Below are 25,726 nucleotides of genomic sequence, written 5' to 3'. Positions count from 1 at the left end.
ACCTTTAAGGTAGAAAAGCGCTATACAAGTATAACCCATTTACCATTTACCATTTACAAAGGATGGACAGGATAATGCACGGAAGGGCACAAAAAGACAAAATCAATCAATGTTTATTTATATAGCCCTAAATCACAAGTGTCTCAAAGGGCTGCACAAGCCACAACGACATCCTCGGTTCAGAGCCCACATAAGGGCAAGGAAAAACTCACAACCCAGGGGGATGTCAATATGAATGACTATGAGAAACCTTGGAGAGGACCGCAGATGTGGGTGAACCACCCCGCCCTCTAGGGGAGACCGGATGCAATGGACGTCGAGTGGGTCTAGCATAATATTGGGAAAGTCCAGTCCATAGTGGATCTAACATAATAGTGAGAGTCCAGTCCATAGTGGGGCCAGCAGGAGACCATCCCGAGCGGAGACGGGTCAGCAGAGCAGAGATGTCCCCAACTGATGCACAGGCGAGCGGTCCACCCCGGGTCTCGACTCTGGGACTTCATCCATGGCCACCGGACCAGAGCAGAAAAGAAAAGAAACGGCAGATCAACTATAAAGTAGAAAAGTAATAGTAAAGTAGACTGAAAATGTACCATACGGACCAGAGCTGAGAAACTAAAAATATTTTTGGGTGCTTGAGCCCCGTGAGTTCTGCCAAGCAACAGGTGACCAGGAAAAATAAGTTGTCCAATTCTGTTGAATCTGCCACAGGAAGACACCTACTCAGTGGCCTAGTGGTTAGAGCAGACCTGGGCATTCTGCGGCCCGCGGGCCGCATCCGGCCCTTTGTACGTCCCTGTCCGGCCCGCGTGAGGCCAATTATAAATTACAAAATAAATTTAAAAAAGTATCTATGTCGAGTGTGCAATACAACGGTGCTGCTTTTGTTTTCAAAATCGTTATTTGTATTACTTCCGTGTGGACGTATGCGTGATTGTGAGTGAATGTGAACAGCTGCAATTACAAATTACAAAATAAAGTTGAAAAAACATCTATGTCGTGCGCGCAATACAACTGTGCTACTTTTATTTTGAAAAGTATTATTTATGGACGTGTGTCCGTGTGTAACCTGCGAGTGAAGGTGCACATGCAGCGACAAGTGATGCACGGTTTACACCCGAGACGCTAAAAAGAGAAAAGTTGATGAAGAATGACGTGTTTCCAACAAGACGTGGACTGCAAAGCAACGCTGCTCAAGCGTCTGCTGCGCGCAGCAAATATATGCCGCGCACCAAATCAAATCCCATCTGAATTCTAAACAAAATAAACATATTTATTCTATGTAATTTTGCAATGCAACTTTGAGTGACAGTGACAACAAGCGGCCGTAACGGTGTTCGTCAACACCGTTCAATTATTGTAACGTCTATCGAGATGCTTCGAGGACAGGAATTATATCGATCACTTTATTGAGCAAAACTGTTTATATTCGGACATAACCACACCAAAAACATGAGTAAAACACTTCTATCTCGAAAAAGTAGTCATTTTCTGCCGTACAAACCAGGCCAAAACCAACTTGTCATCTATCACCAACACGCATAGCACTAAACCACTGGTGCGTTTATGGCCACACAAAAAGTCGGACAACTCAAACACCACACAAAGTTACACTATGACTCCTCAGTCATACGTGTGCTTATTTTACTGTCATTTATTATTAATGTTAATTTATTTATATTAGTCATGGAATGCTGTTACACACACTATGTTGAAGTATTACTATTATTATTAATTATTATTATTATTATTATTATTATTATTTATCTTACGGTATATATCAAAAATAATATTGAGCAAAATTTAATTGAAATATTGTCGATGTGGCCCTCCAGCAGTGCTCGGGTTGCTCATGCGGCCCCCGGTAAAAATTAATTGCCCACCCCTGGGTTAGAGTGTCCGCCCTGAGATCGGTAGGTCGTGAGTTCATACCAAAGACTATAAAAATGAGACCCTATACCTCCCTGCTTGGCACTCAGCATCAAGGGTTGGAATTGGGGGTTAAATCACCCAAAAATTATTCCCGGGCGCGGCCACCGTTGCTGCTCACTGCTCCCCTCACCTCCCAGGGGGTGAACAAGGGGATGGGTCAAATGCAGAGGACAAATTTCACCACACCTTGCGTGTGTGTGTGACAATTATTGGTACTTTAACTTGAATTAATTAATTTCCAGACAGTAGTCCACCAATTCAACCTTAAAAACTGGACTTCTGGGACCTTTTTGGTAGAACTGAGGTGTTTCCGCCTAACACCTGCGATATGACGCACAATCCCGAATGCAAAACCACATGGCGCAGCACATGAAACACACTTCTTTTCTCCCTCCCACCAGTCATGAAGTTCTGCGTCTTGTCGACATGCAGCTTCTGAAGGTGTCCCCACACAAATCCCCCCCCCCCCCCCGAAGACCGTTCAGGCATCCTGTCATGTGTGATGAAGAGGGGCAACAACCTGCGCAGGTGTTAGGCCGTTAAAACCAGACCCGAGTCCTTCCCAGCGCTGACATAAAACGCACCGCCTCGAAAGGAGAGGTGGGAGTTGTTTGTAAAAATGGGAAGGAGGCGTCACAGTGTGACAGTTTTGGTGGGGGGGGGGGGCTTCTGAAGATGTCGGATGGAGGAAACGGGATGTTGTCTACAAGATGGGTGGGGGAGAGGAGGAGGGGGTGCGGATAATGGGCTCATTAGGCCAGATGTAACTTAAAAAGGGTCAAACAGAACAGGCGCTTAAGGGACAGACTTGGTGGGCCCCCCCGGCATGGACAGTGATATAATGAGGGCCCCCCGTCCTGCAGAGCCCAGGGAACGCTGGTGACTCGATTGGTGGATGCGTGGTCAGAACGGGAAAACGTGTATGTGTTGTGTACGACAAGGGGGAGGAGACGGCACGACACAGGAAGTATCGCTCAACGGGGTTTGTTGGTCTTTTGATGAGTGAGTGGAGTGTGTATGCTACTACGAGTGTGAGTGCAGGATTATGTGCAGGAATGAACAAAATTGGATTACCAGGAGTTTGTTGTGCACTGCAAAAAAGTCAGTGTTCAAAAACGAGAAAAAATAATACAAAAATTAGAGGTATTTTATTTGAACTAAGCAAAATTATCTGCCAATAGAACAAGAAAATTTGGCTTGTCAAGACTTTCCAAAACGAGTAAAATTAGCTAACCTCAATGAACCCAAAAATACCTTAAAACAGGGGTGTCCAAAGTGCGGCCCGGGGGCCATTTGCGGCCCGTAGCTAATTGTTTACCGGCCCGCCACACATTCTGGAAATGCTATTGCAAAAATAAACAAAGAACATTCACAAAAGTGGAATGAGGTGAAATCTAACGAGAAAACGTTGACACAAAGCTGCCGTGCAGGCTTTTTTTTTTTTTCTTTTGTCTTTCTTTTTTTGCCATTGCTCAAAAAAAAAAAACGACAAAAAATTTATGTTATAATGAATTATTTTCAAAGCTCCAGTTACTTCAAATATTTCACTTTAAAATGTTTTATGTGGTAAATATTGCATATATTGTGTAGATGCCATATAAAAACATCAGAGTTTTATTTGACAAAAGAGCATAAAACAAACAAAATAATAGTTCAAACGTAAAATCGACAGATATATCTGAAGTTGATCTCGTAACTTAAGTGTTGAAAGTAAAAGAACAACCTAATAAAAATGTATCACTTTATGAGTGGGGCACCTTTTGGATCCCAAATATATTTAGTGGTATTGTATTTATCTTTTCACTGTGATTACTCAAAAATATTAAATAATTAAAATCAATGGTGTCCTGCATTATTGATCCTTTAGGGCTCTAATTACTAAATACTGCATATTTCAGTTTTACTATAAAAAGTTGTTTTTGACAGAAAAGCCATAAAACCTTTTTTTTATAATTACTTTATATAAATGAACTTGAAGTTGATATAGAGATTAACTGTAAGCGTTAAATAAAAAATAATAATTTTACTTATTTTTAACATTTTAATGACTGAGACCCTTTATGGTCCCCGGGACCCCTAAAGGTAAAATAAATAAATAAATCCATATATTTTGTTATGTTTTGAAAATGAAAAATATCAAAATGGCCCCCACATGCTGTCATTTTTCCATGTGCAGCCCTCAGTGGAAAAAGTTTGGACACCCCTGCCTTAAAATAAGTATATTCTCACTAATAACAAGTGCACTTTTCTTGGTAGAAAAAAAAAGAGACCTTTTTTGCTCAATATGTTGAAGAATATTCTTAAATTAAGTAAATGCTAGTGCCATTATCTTGACATAATGATATGCACTCGGTATTACATTTCTTGAAACCAGCAAACTTATACTAAAAAATAATTTATTGTTCTTAATGGAAAGGCAACAAGGCAACCGCTTGTTACTCTCGGGGTCTCCTCGCCGCTCAGGCAAATCATATGGTCTAAAAATACATTTTTCCGTCGATAACATGACATCATCGCGCCAAGTGCGTGCTCTTTCAGTCAATGAGTGCGCATATATACAGCCCGACCCCCGGCCAAAAAATTTTTTATTGTAATTTTGAGGAATTTATCTGAATGTGCATGAACTATTTCTGTTAAAAATAGTTTGAAATGTCACATGTTAAATGTTTAAATATTAACTGTCAGTTTACTGTACTGTGCCAACTGTACCACTATATGAGTACGTATTTTCTATTGTTTCATTGAAAATAAAACCGCAGAGTCCATTTGGCTGTCATCTGTTTTAATTATGAGACACAATTGTGTCAAAATCATGATTTTTTTTTCATGCTTGAAATAAGAAATTATTACTTTTAAAAAAGTAGTTTTATACTTGTGAGTGTTGATGACACAGCTTTGCAACAGTTGATATTCTAGTTTCACGCATGTTTTACTCAATATAGGTCATCAAATCTCAGCTACAAGCTGTAATATCTTACTGAGATCATTTAGGACCAAAACCCTTAAAACAAGCAAAAGACTCTAACATAAAATCTGCTTAATGAGAATAATTATCTTATTAGACTGATAATAAGCAAATATCACCCTTATTTGAGATATTTAATCCTACTTAGATTTCAGTTTTTGCAGTGTAAGTGTGTGTTGTTTGAAGAGGCAAACAAGTCCAAAGGGTCTGGGTCAGAAAGAGGTCCCTGATCCAAAGCGAGGGAAGTCGAGGCAATCAGGGTCCAGTGGGAGATCCAGGGTTGTGAGGCGCAGGCGACCAGGGATACTGCGGGAACGGGGAAACGACAGGGACAAGTAAGCACAAGGAGCAAGGGAATATGGAGAGCAGACACAGGACAGGAGCCGGAGGCGCAAAGCTTACTGTCAGACAGAGAACTACGTTCCGGCGCTGGATCGTCGGCTGCGTTGGTCCTTATACTGTCGAGCCTCATCAGATCCAGGTGCGCAGATTGCAGATTGCCTGCAGCCGTGTAGGCCCGTGGCCGCAGTCTGAGCCGGTCTCAGCGGAGCTTCTTGCTGCTCCAGCAGCGGAGGGAATGACAGTATAAGGATGCACCGTAACAGCATGATTTTGATACAAACTGATATTTGGAATCTATATCGCAGTATACCGTATTTTTCGGACCATAGGGCACACCGGATTATAAGGCGCACTGCCGATGAATGGTCTATTTTGGATCTTTTTTCATAACCTTCTGCACCCGTAAAATAGCTAAACCTAAAGCCAATGGCCACATAACAGCCCAATCCAGATCCCTCAAAAAAATACTCCAATGACAATTTCAATTTAAAATTAGATGAGTGGGACTGGTCCCCTGTGCTCGCGAGCAACATGGTCGATGTTGCTTGGGATCGCTTCAAAACGGCGTTCCTAAAGATACTAAATGACATGGCTCCCGTGAAAACAGTCAGGATCAAAGCCCGCTCTGAACCATGGATGAATCCGGACCTATTGGCTGCCATAAAAGACAGAGACAGGAAATACTCTGAATACCAAAAATGTAAAACAGAAGTAGATAAACAACCCAATAATATCAACCTCAAATAACTCCTTTCAACTCTCAAAAAGCAATGCAATAAATTAAGAAATAAGTCAACCAACCTGACTAAATCCTTTAAAAAAAATTACATTAACGACAAAATAGAGGAAAACACAAATAAGCCACGTGAGCTCTGGAAAATTCTCAACAACCAGCTTCCTGGTTGCAGCCAGAAACTTAAAACAAGACTCACCAACATCAGCATCAAGGAGAGTGACTCCCTCATTACAGACAAAATGGAGGTAGCTAGCAGACATAACATCTTTTTCACCAGCATAGCCGCAACTCTTGTCAACAAGCTGTCCCACCACTCTGGTCGCTTTGGTGTAGAACACATTAAAGCCTTCTACAGAAAGCTAGGAGTATCCAACGATGATTTCAAATTAGAAATGGTCACAGCTTAAGAGGTGTTTAAAAAATTGAGCGCGCTCCTCCCTAACAAGGCCACCGGCCTTGATAATATTCCCTCCAGATTCCTCAGGGACTCTGCCTCCATCATTGCCCCGATCATCACGCACATAATAAACCTATCAATTACACAAGGCCAAGTACCAAAAGATTTTAAGATAGCAAGAGTAACTCCCCTCTTTAAAAAAGGAAGCAAATTGGAACCTGGCAACTACGGACCTGTTTCTATTCTCAGTTCCATTTCGAAAGTAATGGAGAAAATAGTTTATGAACAGATCGATAGTTACCTTGCCACTAATAAACTCATGTACAAATTCCAATCCGGCTTCAGAACTAACCACTCCACTGACACATGCCTTCTCTATCTGACCGACCATATCAAACATGAGGTGGATGCGGGCAAATACTGCGGCATGGTCATGCTGGACCTTCAGAAGGCCTTTGACACCGTTAACCACGCTATACTGTTGGATAAGCTCAGAGCAATCGGATTTAACAAAACCTCATGGAGCTGGATGCAATCTTACTTGGAGGGGAGGGAGCAGGTGGTAGAGGTGAACGGCACCGTGTCCCCCCCCCTCTCGGTGAGCTGTGGAGTCCCCCAAGGCAGTATATTGGGACCTTTACTGTTCCTAATATACATAAACGACATGTCATCGGCATGCGACTGTGAATTGTTTTTGTTTGCGGATGACTCTGCCCTGCTGGTATCCGGCAAGGACAAGTCACAGGTGGAGAAAATCCTCAGTGCTGAGCTCTGTAGAACTTGCACCTGGCTCGCTGACAACAAGCTATCCATACACTTGGGTAAAACAGAATCCATCCTGTTTGGGTCCCACATCAACCTTAAGAAAGTCAATGACTTCACCATAAAAGTAGGTGACATTGTTATCACCAGGAAAGATGAGGTCACCTACCTAGGTTCCATTTTAGAGGCTAACCTTTCCTGTGATAAAATGGCAACCAAGGTAATCAAAAAGGTTAACCAACGAACGAGATTTCTCTACAGAATTTCCTCTCTGGTCAACAAAAGCACCTTGAGGATTCTGGCGGGAACTCTCGTTCAACCCTTTTTCGATTACGCGTGCACCTCCTGGTACCCCAGCAGCTCCAAAACCCTCAAATCTAAACTCCAAACATCTCAGAACAAGCTAGTCAGGTTACTTCTAGACCTCCACCCCAGATCCCACCTCACTCCTACCCACTTCTCTAAAGTGGGCTGGCTCAAGGTGGAGGACAGAGTTAAACAACTTGCACTGAGCCTAGTCTATAAAATCCACTACACCTCCCTGATACCGAAGTACATGTCAAACTACTTCCTTAACGTAAATGACCGCCATAACCACAACACCAGGGGAGCTCCACTAACCACGTTAAACCCAGATTCCGAACTAACAAAGGTCTTAACTCATTCTCTTTCTATGCCACATCAATGTGGAATGCGCTCCCAACAGGTATAAAAGAAAGGGCATCTCTATCCTCCTTCAAAACCGCAATAAAAGTTCACCTCCAGGCAGCTACAACCCTAAACTAACACCCTCCCCGGATTGCTAATAATCAAATGTAAACAATCAAATGCAGATACTTTTTCTTATGCCTTCTGATCTCTCTCTCTCTCTCTCTCTCTCTCTCGCTCCACTACTTGATGTCCATATCCTACCCCCCCCCCCCCCCCCCCCCACACACACACACACCCCTGATTGTAAATAATGTAAATAATTCAATGTGATTATCTTGTGTGATGACTGTATTATGATGATAGTATATATGATAGTATATATCTGTATCATGAATCAATTTAAGTGGACCCCGACTTAAACAAGCTGAAAAACTTATTCGGGTGTTACCATTTAGTGGTCAATTGTACGGAATATGTACTTCACTGTGCAACCTACTAATAAAAGTCTCAATCAATCAATCAAAAGCCCGCCGGCATCCAGTTGTTCAAATAGAGAGATAGGAAATAACTTTCATAGAGTCCCGAAAGAAGTGGCTCATAAAGGTAATAAAGTCTGGGAAAGGAAATGGCTCTTGGAAATATCACCTTCATCATCTTGTGGAATACAATCGGACCATTTGTGTCTGCAGCAGCGATCACTTTGTAAAATGTTGGTTTGAACATTTGATTTGTTTGAGAAACCTTCTGTGATGCACTCGAGTTTATTCTCTACTATATTAGTCGTGTTTGAGAAAAGGACAAGAGATTGCATTAGTTGGTGTTCTATTGTGGTTGCTATACCTAAATATAACTACGAAGACCTGCTTGTGCAAATAAACTAACATCATGTTAAGTCAGAGTAACAAATATAAGAATTATTGGTCCAATCCACCGTATTTTTTTACTCGATTTTCATAACAGAAACTAAACGCTTAGTTGTTGTGCAGGAAAGCCAAGTGCTTTATTTGACACGGATGTGTTATGGTTGCTAAGAGGAGATGACGGCTCAGACACCAGGGGGCAGTATGTACAATAATTTATTATATATATATATATAGTCAATATATATATATATAATAATACAAAACAATACTCTTAAACTATAGAATGGTGTGTGACAAAATCCAAGAGCGTATGTGTGTGACTATGCGTGTAGATTGTGTCCATGCGAGGGGGGTCGATATCCGGGAAGGCAGTCGAGATCCAGGGGGGGAAGTCCAAGGGAGCGAGACTCACAGCTCGAAACCAAGGCAACGGAAGGAAAACACTGCGGGCACAAGGGAGAAGACAGTGGACAAATCAAGCACAGGGAAGAAAGACGGAGGGAGCAAAAGAGAGCATAAAGCTTGTGTCGGCTTACGGTACAGAAGACTATATTCCGGCGCGGCATGGCAGGTTGTGCGGGCTTATGAAGGCAGCTTGTTCGTCACGGGCAGGTGCACTGATTGCAGATTGTCTGCAGGCGCGAGGAGGCACGCCCGCAGTGGAGAGAGAGCGCCCGTGGGCCTCGTCTGGACGCAAAGATGAGGGCTCTGGCCGTGACAGGATGATCGCATTATAGCAGCGGTGTCCAAAGTGCGGGCCGGGGTCCAGTTTCGGCCCACCGCTTGTTTTCTATTGGCCCTCGGCAGATCATAAAAATGTAATGAATTCATTATTATCGAGACGTTATTAGTAATGCTGTCAAACCATACACTTTTAAAGTCAGATTAATAACACTTTTGAAATTGGATTAATCATGATTAATCACAACTACTGCATGATTTCATTTAACTTCACATTTAAATTCAATTAAAAAGGCCTCAATACTTGGTCACAAATGTAATTTCATTGTTAGAGTCCGTTTACGGTAAAGGAGCAAAATAAACAGTGGGATTAATCTGCGTTTTTACATGATTAATGCAATATTTTTTGTGATCAATCGCATGAGATAACTCGTTATTTGTGACAGCCCTCGTTAGACGACACTTATTTTCTTTGTCACCTACAACACAAAGCTGACAGGGATGTTTTGTTCAGCTAGCTCATACTTGCCAACCCTCCCGTTTTTAGCGGGAGAATCCCGATATTCAGCGCCTCTCCCGACAACCTCCCGGCAGAGATTTTCTCCCGACAAACTCCCGGTATTCAGCCGGAGCTGGAGGCCACGCCCCCTCCAGCTCAATGCGGACCTGAGTGGGGACAGCCTGTTCTCACGTCCGCTTTCCCAGCAGCTTGCCTGCCCAATGACGTCATAACATCTACGGCTTTTAGAGAGTAGAGTGCACAACAAGGAGAGAGAGTTCTTGGTTTCTTATGTGGGTTTATTGTTAGGCAGTTTCATTAACGTCTTCCCAGCGCGGTAACAACACACAACAACAGCAGTCACGTTTAGTCTACCGTAAAGCAGTTCGTCTGCCGTAAACAGCAATGTTGTGACACTCTTAAACAGGACAATACTGCCACCTACTGGATAGCCTGCAGAACACTGAAATTCAAGTATGTCTTTTATTTATATGTATAATAAAATAAAAAATTAAATAAAAACATATATATATATATATATATATTATATATATATATATATATATATATTATATATATATATATGAAGTACTTGTTTGGTGAATTCTAACTGTAAATATACTCTCCTCTTAACCACGCCCTTAGCCACGCGCCCCCCCGATATTGGAGGTCTCAAGGTTGGCAAGTATGAGCTAGCTTAGCATATATTTACATACATTGGTTGGCTTTTAGCATCTTTAGCTAACAAAATGTGTCAAAAATGGCCCCCGCAGCCTTCCATTGTACTGAATTCGGCCCTCGCCGGTAAAAGTTTGGACACCCCTGCATTATAGCGTCTTTGGTGATATTTGATAGCATAATAGTATTAATAAAGTAGATAAATACATCTCTCATACGCTTAACAGCGTAAACTATATCTGTGTGCAGTGTAGCATGTTTAGCGAGTCCTTGTCTTATAGTCCTCCAGTGATAATAATACTTGCAAGAGAGGTAGAGATCCTCCACATTTGCTGCATCATAGGCATAACTGGGTTGGCAGAGACGGAAAGCAAAATAAACAGGAAGTGCCGCAAAAAATAAGAGCGCCGGACAGGAAATAATAGAAAAGAAAAGAAACGATTGATAACTTTCATGGGAGATCATGACTGCTTTTTACACAGAATCAAGCAAAGATTATATTCGGATACTTTGATGCATCTGCTGGTGAAAATACTTCACTGACCTTTGCTTTGAACTCAAGTCAGGTGGTAGACGCTGCAAAATAGGAGTGTCCGTTTTTTGTCATTTACACACAACATGGAGATGTTCTACAGGCAGTGAAAGCTCTTTCGTTTCTCCCCTTTTTGGAAACACTAAAAAAAAAAATCAGTGGGAAAATCTGCGAGAGGAAGACAAAAGTGGGCGTTAAAAGTGATGTATTGCAACTAAGGCGCGGGTTTTGTTCCTCCCCACTCGCTCGTCACCCAGAAGCATCGCACTCGTCACTCACACTTCGCACACATCTGACGTCCATTAAGGATTAGCGATGGAGGGCCGAGCCTCTGAGGGGACTTGTGGTCCCGTCTCTCAGTGCCTGTCCTATAAAAGAAAGGAAGGACCGGGAGGGGATGAAAGAAAAGCGGGGATTGTTTTTGATGGTTTAGAATTTGGTTCACACGTCGGTGGTGATGCATCCTCTTCCAGATGGATGACATGACCACATCTTACGTTCACAACGTGTCAATAAACATTAAACAACGGCCGGTTTATGCGTGGGAATATGTGCATGGCCTATCTGATGCAGAGTACAGACTGCAATAGACAATCTTTGACTGCACTTTAGGTTCTTAAAAAGCACCCTTATTATATAGAGCAGGGGTCACCAACCTTTTTGAAAGCAAGAGCTACTTCTTGGGTAGTGATTAATGCGAAGGGCTACCAGTTTGATACACACTTAAATAAATTGCCAGAAATAGCCAATTTGCTCAATTTACCTTTAACTCTATGTTATTATTAATAATGAATGATATTTACACTTAATTAAACGGTTTAAAAGAGGAGAAAACACGAAAAAAAATGACAATTAAATTTTGAAACATAGTTTATCTTCAATTTCGACTCTTTAAAATTCAAAATTCAACCGAAAAAAAGAAGAGAAAAACTAGCTAATTCGAATCTTTTTGAAAAAATTAAAAAAATAATTTATGGAACATCATTAGTAATTTTTCTTGATTAAGATTAATTTTACAATTTTGATGACATGTTTTAAATAGGTTAAAATCCAATCTGCACTTTGTTAGAATATATAACAAATTGGACCAAGCTATATTTCTAACAAAGACAAATCATTATTTCTTCTAGATTTTCCAGAACAAAAATTTTAAACGAAATTCAAAATACTTTGAAATAAGATTTAAATTTGATTCTACAGATTTTCCAGAATATTTTTTTTGAATTTTAATCATAATAAGTTTGAAGAAATATTTCACAAATATTCTTCGTCGAAAAAACAGAAGCTAAAATGAAGAATTAAATTAAAATTGATTTATTATTCTTTAAAATAAAAACAATTAATTTACTTGAACATTGATTTAAATTGTCAGGAAAGAAGAGGAAGGAATTTAAAAGGTAAAAAGGTATATGTGTTTAAAAATCCTAAAATCATTTTTAAGGTTGTATTTTTTCTCTAAAATTTCCTTTCTGAAAGTTATAAGAAGCAAAGTAAAAAAATTAATGAATTTATTTAAACAAGTGAAGACCAAGTCTTTAAAATATTTTCTTGGATTTTCAAATTCTATTTGAGTTTTGTCTCTCTTAGAATTAAAAATGTCGGGCAAAGCGAGACCAGCTTGCTAGTAAATAAATACAATTTAAAAAATAGAGGCAGCTCACTGGTAAGTGCTGCTATTTGAGCTATTTTTAGAACAGGCCGGCGGGCTACTCATCTGGTCCTTACGGGCTACCTGGTGCCCGCGGGCACCGCGTTGGTGACCCCTGATATAGAGGATCTTTGACCAGCGTTTTGGCAGTGTGTGCTTGAAAACAACAGATCAACTTTGTCGTATAGAGCAGTGGTCCTCAACCACCGGGCCGCGGCCCGGTACCGGTCCGTGGATCGATTGGTACCGGGCCGCACAAGAAATAAAAAAATGAAATTAAAAAAAATATATAAAAATATTTTATTTTTTTGTTTTTATTTATATATTTCTGGTTCCTACATTATATATCAATATATATCAATACAGTCTGCAGGGATACAGTCCGTAAGCACACATGATTGTATCAGTGGTCCCCCCCACTGATGGGGACCACTGGTATAGAGGATCTTTGACTAGTGTTTTTGCCGGAAGGTCTTTAAAAACAGCAGCTCACCTTTGTCATGTAAAGGATATTTGACTAGAGTTTTTTTGCAGTAGGTGCTTAAAAACAGCAAAGTACACCTGGCATATAGAGGATCTTTGACCAGCGTTTTGGCAGTAGGTGCTTAAAAATGACAGATCAACTTTGTCGTATAGAGAATCTTTGACTAGTGTTTTTGCCAGAAGGTCTTTAAAACCAGCAGCTCAACTTTGTCATATAAAGGATCTTTGACTAGCGTTTTTTTGCAGTAGGTGCTTAAAAACAGCAAAGTACACCTGGCATATAGAGGATCTTTGACCAGCGTTTTGGCAGTATGTGCTTAAAAATGACAGATCAACTTTGTCGTATAGAGAATCTTTGACTAGTGTTTTTGCCGGAAGGTCTTTAAAAACAGCAGCTCACCTTTGTCACGTAAAGGATCTTTGTCTAGCGTTTTTGCAGTAGGTGCTTAAGAACAGCAAAGTACACCTGGCATATAGAGGATCTTTGACCAGCGTTTTGGCAGTATGTGCTTGAAAACAACAGATCAACTTTGTCGTATAGAGCAGTGGTCCTCAACCACCGGTCCGTGGATCGATTGGTACCGGGCCGCACAAGAAATTAAAAAATGAAATTAAAAAAAATATATAAAAAATTGTTTTTGTTTGTTTTTATTTATATATTTCTGGTTCCTACATTATATATCAATATATATCAATACAGTCTGCAGGGATACAGTCCGTAAGCACACATGATTGTATTTTTTTCTGACAAAAAAAAAAAATACCCCCCCACTGGTGGGGACCACTGGTATAGAGGATCTTGGACTAGTGTTTTTGCCGGAAGGTCTTTAAAAACAGCAGCTCACCTTTGTCATGTAAAGGATATTTGACTAGAGTTTTTTTGCAGTAGGTGCTTAAAAACAGCAAAGTACACCTGGCATATAGAGGATCTTGGACCAGCGTTTTGGCAGTAGGTGCTTAAAAATGACAGATCAACTTTGTCGTATAGAGAATCTTTGACTAGTGTTTTTGCCGGAAGGTCTTTAAAACCAGCAGCTTAACTTTGTCATATAAAGGATCTTTGACTAGCGTTTTTTTGCAGTAGGTGCTTAAAAACAGCAAAGTACACCTGCCATATAGAGGATCTTTGACCAGCGTTTTGGCAGTAGGTGCTTAAAAACAGCAAAGTACACCTGCCATATAGAGGATCTTTGACCAGCGTTTTGGCAGTAGGTGCTTAAAAACAACAGATCAACTTTGTCGTATAGAGCAGTGGTCCCCAACCACCGGGCCGCGGCCCGGTACCGGTCCGTGGATCGATTGGTACCGGACCGCACAAGAAATGTAAATTTTTTTTTGAATGTTTATGTAGATTTTTTTTATTATATCATCATAAAAAACACAAGATACACTTACAATTAGTGCACCAACCCAAAAAACCTCCCTCCCCCATTCACACTCATTCACACAAAAGGGTTGTTTCTTTCTGTTATTAATATTCTGGTTCCGACATTATATATCAATATAGATCAATACAGTCTACAGGGATACAGTCCGTAAGCACACATGATTGTATTTTTTTATGACAAAAAAAAACAAAAACAAAAAAAACAGCAAAGTACACCTGGCATATAGAAGATCTTTGTCCAGTGTTTTGGCAGTAGGTCTTTAAAAAACAACAGATCACTTTTGTCATACAGAGTATCTTTGACAAGCACTTTAGCAGTTGTTGATTAAAACCAGTAGAGCACCCTTGTCAAATAAAGGATCTGTGGTTAGCGTTTAGCAGTAGGTCGTCAAAAATAGTGCAGCACAGTACCCTTGTTATGCATGATCTTTGACCAGCGTTTTGGCAGTACGTGCTTAAAAACAATAGAGTGCTCCTGTCATATAGAGGATCTTTGACCAGCGTTCAAGCAATAGATCATTAAAAGCAGAAGATCAACTTTGTCATATAGAGGATCTTTGACTAGTGTTTGGCTTGGCTTGGCATTGTCTTGCTGAAATAAGCAGGGGCGTCCATGATAACGTTGCTTGGATGGCAACATATGTTGCTCCAAAACCTGTATGTACCTTTCAGCATTAATGGCGCCTTCACAGATGTGTAAGTTACCCATGTCTTGGGCACTAATACACCCCCATACCATCACAGATGCTGGCTTTTCAACTTTACGCCTAGAACAATCCGGATGGTTCTTTTCCTCTTTGTTCCAGAGGACACGACGTCCACAGTTTCCAAAAACAATTTGAAATGTGGACTCGTCAGACCACAGAACACTTTTCCACTTTGCATCAGTCCATCTTAGATGAGCTCGGGTCCAGCGAAGCCGGCGGCATTTCTGGGTGTTGTTGATAAATGGCTTTGGCTTTGCATAGTAGAGTTTTAACTTGCACTTACAGATATAGCGACGAACTGTAGTTACTGACAGTGGTTTTCTGAAGTGTTCCTGAGCCCATGTGGTGATATCCTTTACCAACTCATGTCGGTTTTTGATGCAGTGCCGCCTGAGGGATCGAAGGTCACGGGCATTCAATGTTGGTTTTCAGCCTTACTGCTTACGTGCAGTGATTTCTCTAGATTCTCTAAACCTTTTGATGATATTATGGACCGTAGATGGTGAAATGCCTAAATTCCTTGCAATAGCTGGTTGAGAAATGTTGTTCGTAAACAACTTGTTCACAAAGTGGTGACCCTCGCCCCATCCTTGTTTGCGAACGACTGAGCATTTCATGGAAGCTGCGGTTTTTCTACCCAATCATGGTACCCACCTGTTCCCAATTAGCCTGTTCACCTGTGTGATGATCCAAATAAGTGTTTGATGAGCATTCCTCAACTTTCTCAGTCTTTTTTGCCACTTGTGCCAGCTTTTTAGAAACATGTTGCAGGCATCCAATTCCAAATGAGCTAATATTTGCAAAAGATAACAAAGTTTTCCAGTTTCGAACATATCTTGTCTTTGCAGTCTATTCAATTGAATATAGGTTGAAAAGGATTTGCAAATCATTGTATTTTGTTTTTATTTACGATTTACACAGCGTGCCAACTTCACCGGTTTTGGGATTTGTACTTTAGAGGACGTGTAACTCACGTTTGTAACTCACAGGAGTGGACACCCGCCATATAGAGGATCTTTTGACTACGTAGGCTCTTCACATCCTAGATCATACCCGTCTATCTATCGTCTACACCGCTCGCCTTTGGGCTGTTCTGTCCAAACATTCCAACACTCTGTTCCCCCGGGAAGCTACTGAGATAAGTCAGCCCTGACAGTGTGAAACATGGTCTGAAAGCGGCGCGCTCGGGACCAACACATGTAGTTCTTCATGCGGGGCCGCGGAGGTCCCGAGGGCAGTGCACTCGCCTTGTAAACGACAGGAACATGGAAGAGAGAAGATTTACTAGTGGACTGTGAGTATACATCAAGTGTTCTCCAGCTCTGTGTGCAGCCTGCTCGCAAGGGGGGGACCTAAGTTGCTTCGTTTCGGACGAGGAGAAGGGCTTTGAACGCAACACACAAACAAAAACGTTTTAAAATGCGACTCAAAACATTGCCTGGACAGTCGGTCAGAGTTTGTATGGTGGCCACAGGTTGACCCTGTAACAGATTATTTCTGTTTGCTATGCGCTTGAAGGTCTGCCCGGGTTGTTTACTTTTTGTTGGCCTGGAATGCTTTCAGGTCGGACCTCCGAGTGGAAGATGTCCTACCTCTCCAGCAGGCCCCTGAATGCAACATACTGACATTTTCACCAGTATAACCATTGCTAGCGTTGGTTGTAGTTTGTTTTAGTCTTTGTTTTCTGATAGTACTGACGATAACCATATGATTGCCATTTGTTGCGATATTGTACGCAGGCATAGAATAGAATAGAATAAAAATAGAATAGAAAGTACTTTATCGATCCCTGGGGGAAATTCAGTACCACAGTTCGCTCACAATAAACAATAAACACTTAGGTATTCACATATCAAGGAGAGTAAAAAATAAAGATATGGAATAGGCACACTCGAATTGTCCCCTCACTTTCCTTCCGGTGCAAAAACAGCAGTGCAAATACCATTAAACATGCGAATAATATAAACAAGGCTATGGAATCGAATAGAATTGTCCTACCACTATACTTCTGGTACAAAAAGACAGCAGTGCAAGTAGCATTTTTTTGCATGTGAATAATATAAATACGGTCTAGTATACATACAAGTACAGTCAAATGGAATAGGAGAGGATTCAGTTTTTAGCCTTCCGGCTGCAAAAACGGCAGTGCAAAACAGCATTTTAAGTATGAATGATATAAGTAATGACTATTTTCCAGTTTAATATATGCATCATACCCTCTGATTCAAGTACAGTCAAAATTGGAATGTGATAGAATTTATCCAGTCAGTTTTTAGCCTTCCGGTGCAAAGATATCAGTGCAAAACAGCATTTTCAATAACAACGATATACGTAATGACTATTTTCCAGCAGTTGTCACATCAAATAAAGCAATATTTGTAGTCACACACTGCCTATCACGATCACATCCACGGGAGGAAGGGAAAACTTGGTCCCTTCCTCCCGTGTGTGACTACAAATATTGCTTTATGGATGTATCAACTGCTGGAAGATGATGTTACCATGTTACCATGAATTGATTAACGTGGACCCCGACATAAACAAGTTGAAAAACTTATTTGTGTGTTACCATTTAGTGTTCAATTGTACGGGATATGTACTGTACTGTGCAATCTACTAATAAAAGTCTCAATCAATCAATCAATCAATATTTTTCTTTTGGGTGACCCAGCTTATCCCCTGACGCCATATCTCACGAAAAAATACCCCAACGGCGGAGTCAACCCACAACAACAATACTTTGGGTGTGCGCTGTCTGGATTAGTTGTTGTAATTGTTGTAAAATGTTCTTTATCACTTTTTTTGTGTGTCCAATAAAGATTTGATTAATTTATGATGTCTCAGGTGTGATTCACAACAATAGAGACACTGGATTCTAGTTCGTTGAAATACCACAACACTGGATATTGTTCAAAGGAAGTGAAGTGGAATTATATTTGATATAGCGCTTTTCTCTAGTGACTCAAAGCGCTTTGACATAGTGAAACCCAATATCTAAGTTACATTTAACCCTTGTGTGGTGTTCGGGTCTGTGGGAACCGTTTTCATGTTTTATTAAAGGAAAAATTATAACAATTAATAAATGTTTCAAACTGAGACTCACTGATTTTGGCTCATTTTCTGTGAAGAACATATATCAGAATCATACTTGCCAACCCTCCCGTTTTTAGCGGGAGAATCCCGATATTCAGCGCCTCTCCCGACAACCTACCGGCAGAGATTTTCTCCCGGCAAACTCCCGGTATTCAGCCGGAGCTGGAGGCCACGCCCCCTCCAGCTCAATGCGGACCTGAGACTGAGTGGGGACAGCCTGTTCTCACGTCCGCTTTCCCACAAAATAAACAGCTTGCCTGCCCAAAGACGTCATAACATCTAGGGCTTTTATAGAGTGCACAACTGCGCACACAACAAGGAGACGAAGCAGAAGAACGAGGAAATTACAGACATGGCGGCCGAAATGATATACTCATCATGAACGGAGAAGTTAAACAGGACAATACTGCCATCTAATGGATAGCCACTGGAACACTGAAATTCAAGTTTGTTTTTGTTTTTTCTATGTAAATAAAATAAAAATAAAAATATATATATATATATAGCTAGAATTCACTGAAAGTCAAGTATTTCATACATACATACATATATATGTATATATATATATATATATATATATATATATATATATATATATATATATATATATATATATATATATATATATATATATATATATATGAAATACTCGAGTTGGTGAATTCTAGCTGTAAATAACCACGCCCCGAACCACGCCCCCGCCCCCAAACACGCCCCCCCCCCCCCTCTCCCCCCACCTCCCGATATTGGAGGTCTCAAGGTTGGCAAGTATGATCAGAATACATATTTAATGACCACACACCATACACCCCCCCTACACATTTCTATTACATATAAGAGGACAAGCGGTAGAAAATGGATGGATGGATGGATGTTCTGTGTACCACACGCAAAACACAAACACACACACACACACACACACACACACACACACACACAGCAGGCCTAGACAGGAGGAGGACAGAGTGTAGGTACACTGAACATCATAGGGTCAAATGTGCGAGAAAATGAGAGCAGACAGTGTTGACAAACAATGTTGCAACCTTGTGTGGGAACCGCAGGTGCAAAAACACACAAGAAGAATCCCTGTGGGATGCAGAAACTGGCAGAGAAATTTTCCGGGCAACGTTCATATTGTTGTTACTCAGCCAGCGTTTGTGGGTCTGATGGACCCGTTGCATTTTGTGGCTTTTAATGCCTCACAATCAAACACTTATGTGTTTGATTGCAAATATGTTTATTGGGATAAGGTAAACATCTGTTCAGTATTTTAACATAAAAGTGTTTGATTGTGAGGCATTAAAAGCCACCAAATGCAACGGGTCCATCAGACCCACAAACGCTGGCTGAGTAACAACAATATGAACACTACACAAGGGTTAAACCAGTGTGGGTGGCACTGGTAGGAGGTGGGTAAAGTGTCTTGCCCAAGGACACAACGGCAGTGATGGAAAAAGCGGGGATCGAACCTGGAACCCTCAAGTTGCTGGCACGGCCACTCTACCAACATTTTAATTTAAAAACTTGCACACAAAACACAGCAAACTATTTACAATAAAGCTCTTTTAAATCACTTCACAGTGAAGTAAAGTCATCTACTGGAGAGCAGATGGACGTTTTTTTTAATGTTATTTTTTTTCCCGCGCATGTGTACTAGATCGCGTTGCCCCGGCGGACGGAGGGGGTGCGGGGGTCTCAAACGGTGGTATCATTGTGTGTGGACACGGGTAAGGTTAGGTGTGATTTACCCTGGATAACCTGAGTGTAAACGGGGCCTAAGTGTTTCAGAATCTTGCAATTCTTCGCATATTGGAGTGTGAGATGTAAAAAAAAAAGGTGTTTGTCTAACCAGGCCAACACTCACCTCCTGTTTGATGTGTATGGAGCTAAAAGTGAGAGGAACACCAGCCTGCCATCTGCACCACCTGTTTACTTCTGCCTGTTAGCCCATTCAGACCCCCCCAACACACACACACACACACACACACACACACACACACACACACACGCACGCAGGCAAACAGAGGGATAAGAGAAGAAGGCCGGTGTGAACGAGTGGAAAGACACACCTCATTAATCTATGTGACACTTAGCACTCCACACTCCTGCGTTGGTTTACTTTTAAAGGCGAAAGTGAGGGTGACGCTCATTAAAACGCACGGCGTCAGCCGCAAGTCGTTTAAAAACTGTCGCCGTTTAAAGATGGAAGTTCACCAGCACGCTCGCTGCACTCTGGGCTACCACTAGTAGAGAAGCTCATCAAAAAAGATTTTCTAATAGATTTTCTTGCCTAAAAAATTGGAGCCACAAAGCCTCAATATTTAACAAATTGTTCAGTTTACAGCAGGGGTCCCCAAAGTTTTTGTTGGGTTAAAAAAATTGCCAGGCTATATACATATATATATATATATATATATATATATATATATATATATATATATATATATATATATATATATATATATATATATATATATATATATATATATATATATATATATATATATATATATATATATATATATATACACACATACATACATCCATCCATCCATTTTCTACCGCTTGTCCCTTTTGGGGTCGCAGGGGGTCGCTGGAGCCTATCTCAGCTACAATCGGGTGGAAGGCGGGGTACACCCTGGACAAGTCGCCACCTCATCACAGGGCCAACAACAGACAACATTCACACTCACATTCACACATGGATGGATGGATACATATACAAACGTGTACACATTCATACATACATATACACAAACATACATACATATATATATACACACATACATACATACATACATATATATATACACACATACATACATACATACATATACACATATATATATATATATATATATATATATATATATATATATATATATATATATATATATATATATATATATATATATATATATATATATATATATATATATATATATATATATATATATATATATATATATATATATATATTAGGGGTGTGGGGAAAAATCGATTCGAATTCGAATCGCGATTCTCACGTTGTGCGATTCAGAATCGATTCTCATTTTTAAAAAATCGATTTTCTTTTTTTGTAATTTAAAAAAAAAAAAATTAATTTTAATTTTTTTTAATTAACCAATCCAACAAAACAATACACAGCAATGCCATAACAATGCAATCCAATTCCAAAACCAAACCCGACTCAGCAACACTCAATAACTCACTAACGGCAATAAACAGAGCAATTGAGGGGAGACACAAACACGACACAGAACAAACCTAAAGTAGTGAAACAAAAATGAATATTATCAACAACAGTATCAATATTAGTTACAATTTCAACATAGCAGTGATTAAAAATCCCTCATTGACATTATCATTAAACATTTATAAAAATAAAAAATAAAAAGAACAATAGTGTCACAGTGGCTTATACTTGCATCGCATCTCATAAGCTTGACAACACACTGTGTCCAATATTTTCACAAAGATAAAATAAGTCATATTTTTGGTTCATTTAATAGTTCAAACAAATGTACATTATTGCAATCAGTTGATAAAACATTGTCCTTTACAATTATAAAATCTTTTTACAAAAATCTACTACTCTGCTTGCATGTCAGCAGACTGGGGTAGATCCTGCTGAAATTCTATGTATTGAATGAATAGAGAATCCTTTTGAATTGGGGAAAAATCGTTTTTGAATCGAGAATCGTGTTGAATTGAAAAAAAAATCGATTTTGAATCGAATCGTGACCCCAAGAATCGATATTGAATATATATATATATATATATATATATATATATATATATATATATATATATATATATATATATATATATATATATACATGAAAAGGACAAGCGGTAGAAAATGGATGGATGGATGTATACAGTCGCGATCAAAAGTTTACATACACTTGTAAAGAACATAATGTCATGGCTGTCTTGAGTTTCCAATAGTTTCTACAACTCTTATTTTTTTGTGATAGAGTGATTGGAGCACATACTTGTTGGTCACAATAAACATTCATGAAGTTTGGTTCTTTTATGAATTCATTATGGGTCTACTGAAAATGTGACCAAATCTGCTGGATCAAAAGTATACATACAGCAATGTTAATATTTGCTTACATGTCCCTTGGCAAGTTTCACTGCAATAAGGCGCTTTTGGTAGCCATCCACAAGCTTCTGGTTGAATTTTTGACCACTCCTCTTGACAAAATTGATGCAGTTCAGCTAAATTTGTTGGTTCTGACATGGACTTGTTTCTTCAGCATTGTCCACACGTTTAAGTCGGGACTTTGGGAAGGCCATTCTAAATACTTCATTCTATCCTGATTTAGCCATTCCTTTACCACTTTTGACGTGTGTTTGGGGTCATTGTCCTGTTGGAACACCCAACTGCGCCCAAGACCCAAACTCCGGGCTGATGATTTTAGGTTGTCCTGAAGAATTTGGAGGTAATCCTCCTTTTTCATTGTCCCATTTACTCTCTGTAAATCACCAATTCCATTGGCAGGAAAACAGGCCCAGACCATAATACTACCACCACCATGCTTGACGGTAGGTGTGGTGTTCCTGGGATTAAAGGCCTCACCTTTTCTCCTCCAAACATATTGCTGGGTATTGTGGCTAAACAGCTCAATTTTTTGTTTCATCGGACATCACATGGACAAAGATAAGACCTTCTGGAGGAAAGTTCTGTGGTCATATGGTATATATATATATATATATATATATATATATATATATATATATATATATATATATATATATATATATATATATATATATATATATATATATATATATATATATATATATATATATATGGTGTAAACTAGTTAGTGGTACTCACAGCTCAAATTTGGCAAATGTTTTCCACCTGAACTCTTCAAATATCAACATATAACAATAAAAACAACACAACAAACATAATTGTTAAAATAAACATCGCATCACGCTTGGTATCAATTCGATCGGGATTGAGATCGATCAGCCCACCCCCTACTGTAGTTCTCCCACAAACTACCTCGGCCAGATCCAGCGAGGTGGGGGGTGTTGGTGGAAGGGATTGAATAACAATGGGCCTGCTCGCCCTGGAGGAGATCGTTATGGTGGCGAGCAGGACCGAGCTGGCACCTCAGTAGCAGACAACCTGGGAGGGAAGTGGAGACGACAGGGACCCCCTGCAGGGACGGATGGATGAAGGGGACATCAGGCTAGACGGAGGTTTGTGGGGTGTCTCCTGCATACTCTGCCTGGGCGGGGGGGTGGGGGGGTGGGTGAAAAACACACATTACATTATTTATTTACTTATCCATTGACAAGAAGGAGAAGGGGGGTTAAAGGTGAAGGATTCAGGAGTAAATGAGTCATGACCAAAACCAAAGGGGGGGGGGGGGCAGCGGGGGGGGGGGCAAGGTTGCTTGAACACACACAAACAAAAAAGTGCACACATGTTACAAAGTAAAAGTCATCCAAAAATTTAACTTGATAGTTACAAATTTCCCAGCTAATCCGCTGAAATTTCCCAGATGTCTTGAACATAACACACTAATGGTTCCCAGCATAGCCACCTAGCACTTTAACATTATTAGCTATTAATGAAACAATTAGGCTTTTTTTTTTCATTGGAAGGCTGCCAACTACTGTTTGAAAGTTTTGGGGGTTTTTTCTTCCTCTGGAAATTGCTTCCCGTCGGTAACAATGCAGCAAACACAGCATCTGCACACGGTCAAACGTAACTGCAAGCGACACGGAACTCCCCTCGGCCTTGAAACGTGCTCCAAGAAACTATTTTCCTTAGGTTTTTGAAAGAAAACTAGTCTTCTAGTGCAGCCATTCTCCAAACTGTGGTACTGTGCGCTCCATCTAGTGGCAGGCCAAAGAATCACTTAAAATATTCAGACATGGGGGGTGTATATATTTTCAAGTATTTCTTATATATATACACTACCGTTCAAAAGTTTGGGGTCATCCAAACAATTTTGTGGAATAGCCTTCATTTCTAAGAACAAGAATAGACTGTGGAGTTTCAGATGAAAGTTCTCTTTTTCTGGCCATTTTGACCCCACAAATGTGATGCTCCAGAAACTCAATCTGCTCAAAGGAAGGTCAGTTTTGTAGCTTCTGTAACGAGCTAAACTGTTTTCAGATGTGTGAACATGATTGCACAAGGGTTTTCTAATCATCAATTAGCCTTCTGAGCCAATGAGCAAACACATTGTACCATTAGAACACTGGAGTGATAATTGCTGGAAATGGGCCTCTATACACCTATGTAGATATTGCACCAAAAACCAGACATTTGCAGCTAGAATAGTCATTTACCGCATTAGCAATGTATAGAGTGTATTTCTTTAAAGTTAAGACTAGTTTAAAGTTATCTTCATTGAAAATAAGGACATTTCAATGTGACCCCAAACTTTTGAACGGTAGTGTATATATATATATATATATATATATATATATATATATATATATATATATATATATATATATATATATATATATATATATATATATATATATATATATATATATATAATCCGTTCATGAATGAGTATATCCGTTCAGCCACCATGTTCAATGGAGAAGTCTGATGTACAAAATGTGCAGGCAGCATACCCCTTCCCCTTCGAGCTGTCCTGGATGAACCGAAATTATTTTTTCCAATCATTTTGGAACTTGCAAGCGTACTTCTTCTGCTTACTCGTCGTCGCCATGTCTCTTCTTCGTTCTTCTGCTTCGTCTCTGTTATGTTTTTGGACATTACTACTTGCCGTAGTTTTGAAGCAATGCATGATGGGAATCCGGATGTTGTGTGTCAGTGTATGAACGTGTCGGCTGGAATAAACACACGCTGAGACATAGCTCCGTGCCTGTGTAATAGTGTGATGTTGTTGCGCTATATTATGAACTAGACAGGGTGTTATATTTTATTTTGAAGTATTGCTTTTATTTTGAAGAACCGGATGTCCGGTGCGGGAAGTGTCTTTGCTGTTTTTTCGATTGCTTTACTTCCTCTTCCTTCGGACTTTTGAATGACAAGGTAATAGTTCTTCACTGCTCAGTGTTTCTTCATATTGTAAATATTCTTCCTAAACGTTTCTAGATACTTTAAAATTTAACCCAATAATGTTGTATGTATAAGTGATGTGTTGTTTAAAGTCATTGTTATGCACAATTTCGTTTATTTAGAAGTAGAGAGTCGACTGTGTGAATTGTTTGGTAGTATTTACACATGGTATTTACATCACACAGGAGCAGATATCACTCCGCCAGAAAGTTGAGACCTGTGTGTGTGTGTGTGTTTCATGTTTCCAACACAGGTATGTGGATTTGTGCATTATTATTATTTTGTGATAAAACGTTTT

This window comes from Entelurus aequoreus, linkage group LG03, assembly GCF_033978785.1.
Source record: "Entelurus aequoreus isolate RoL-2023_Sb linkage group LG03, RoL_Eaeq_v1.1, whole genome shotgun sequence".
In the NCBI taxonomy this organism is placed as follows: Eukaryota; Metazoa; Chordata; class Actinopteri; order Syngnathiformes; family Syngnathidae; genus Entelurus; species Entelurus aequoreus.
The sequence above is the reverse complement of the archived record's forward strand: the minus strand, read 5'-3'. Positions refer to the sequence as shown.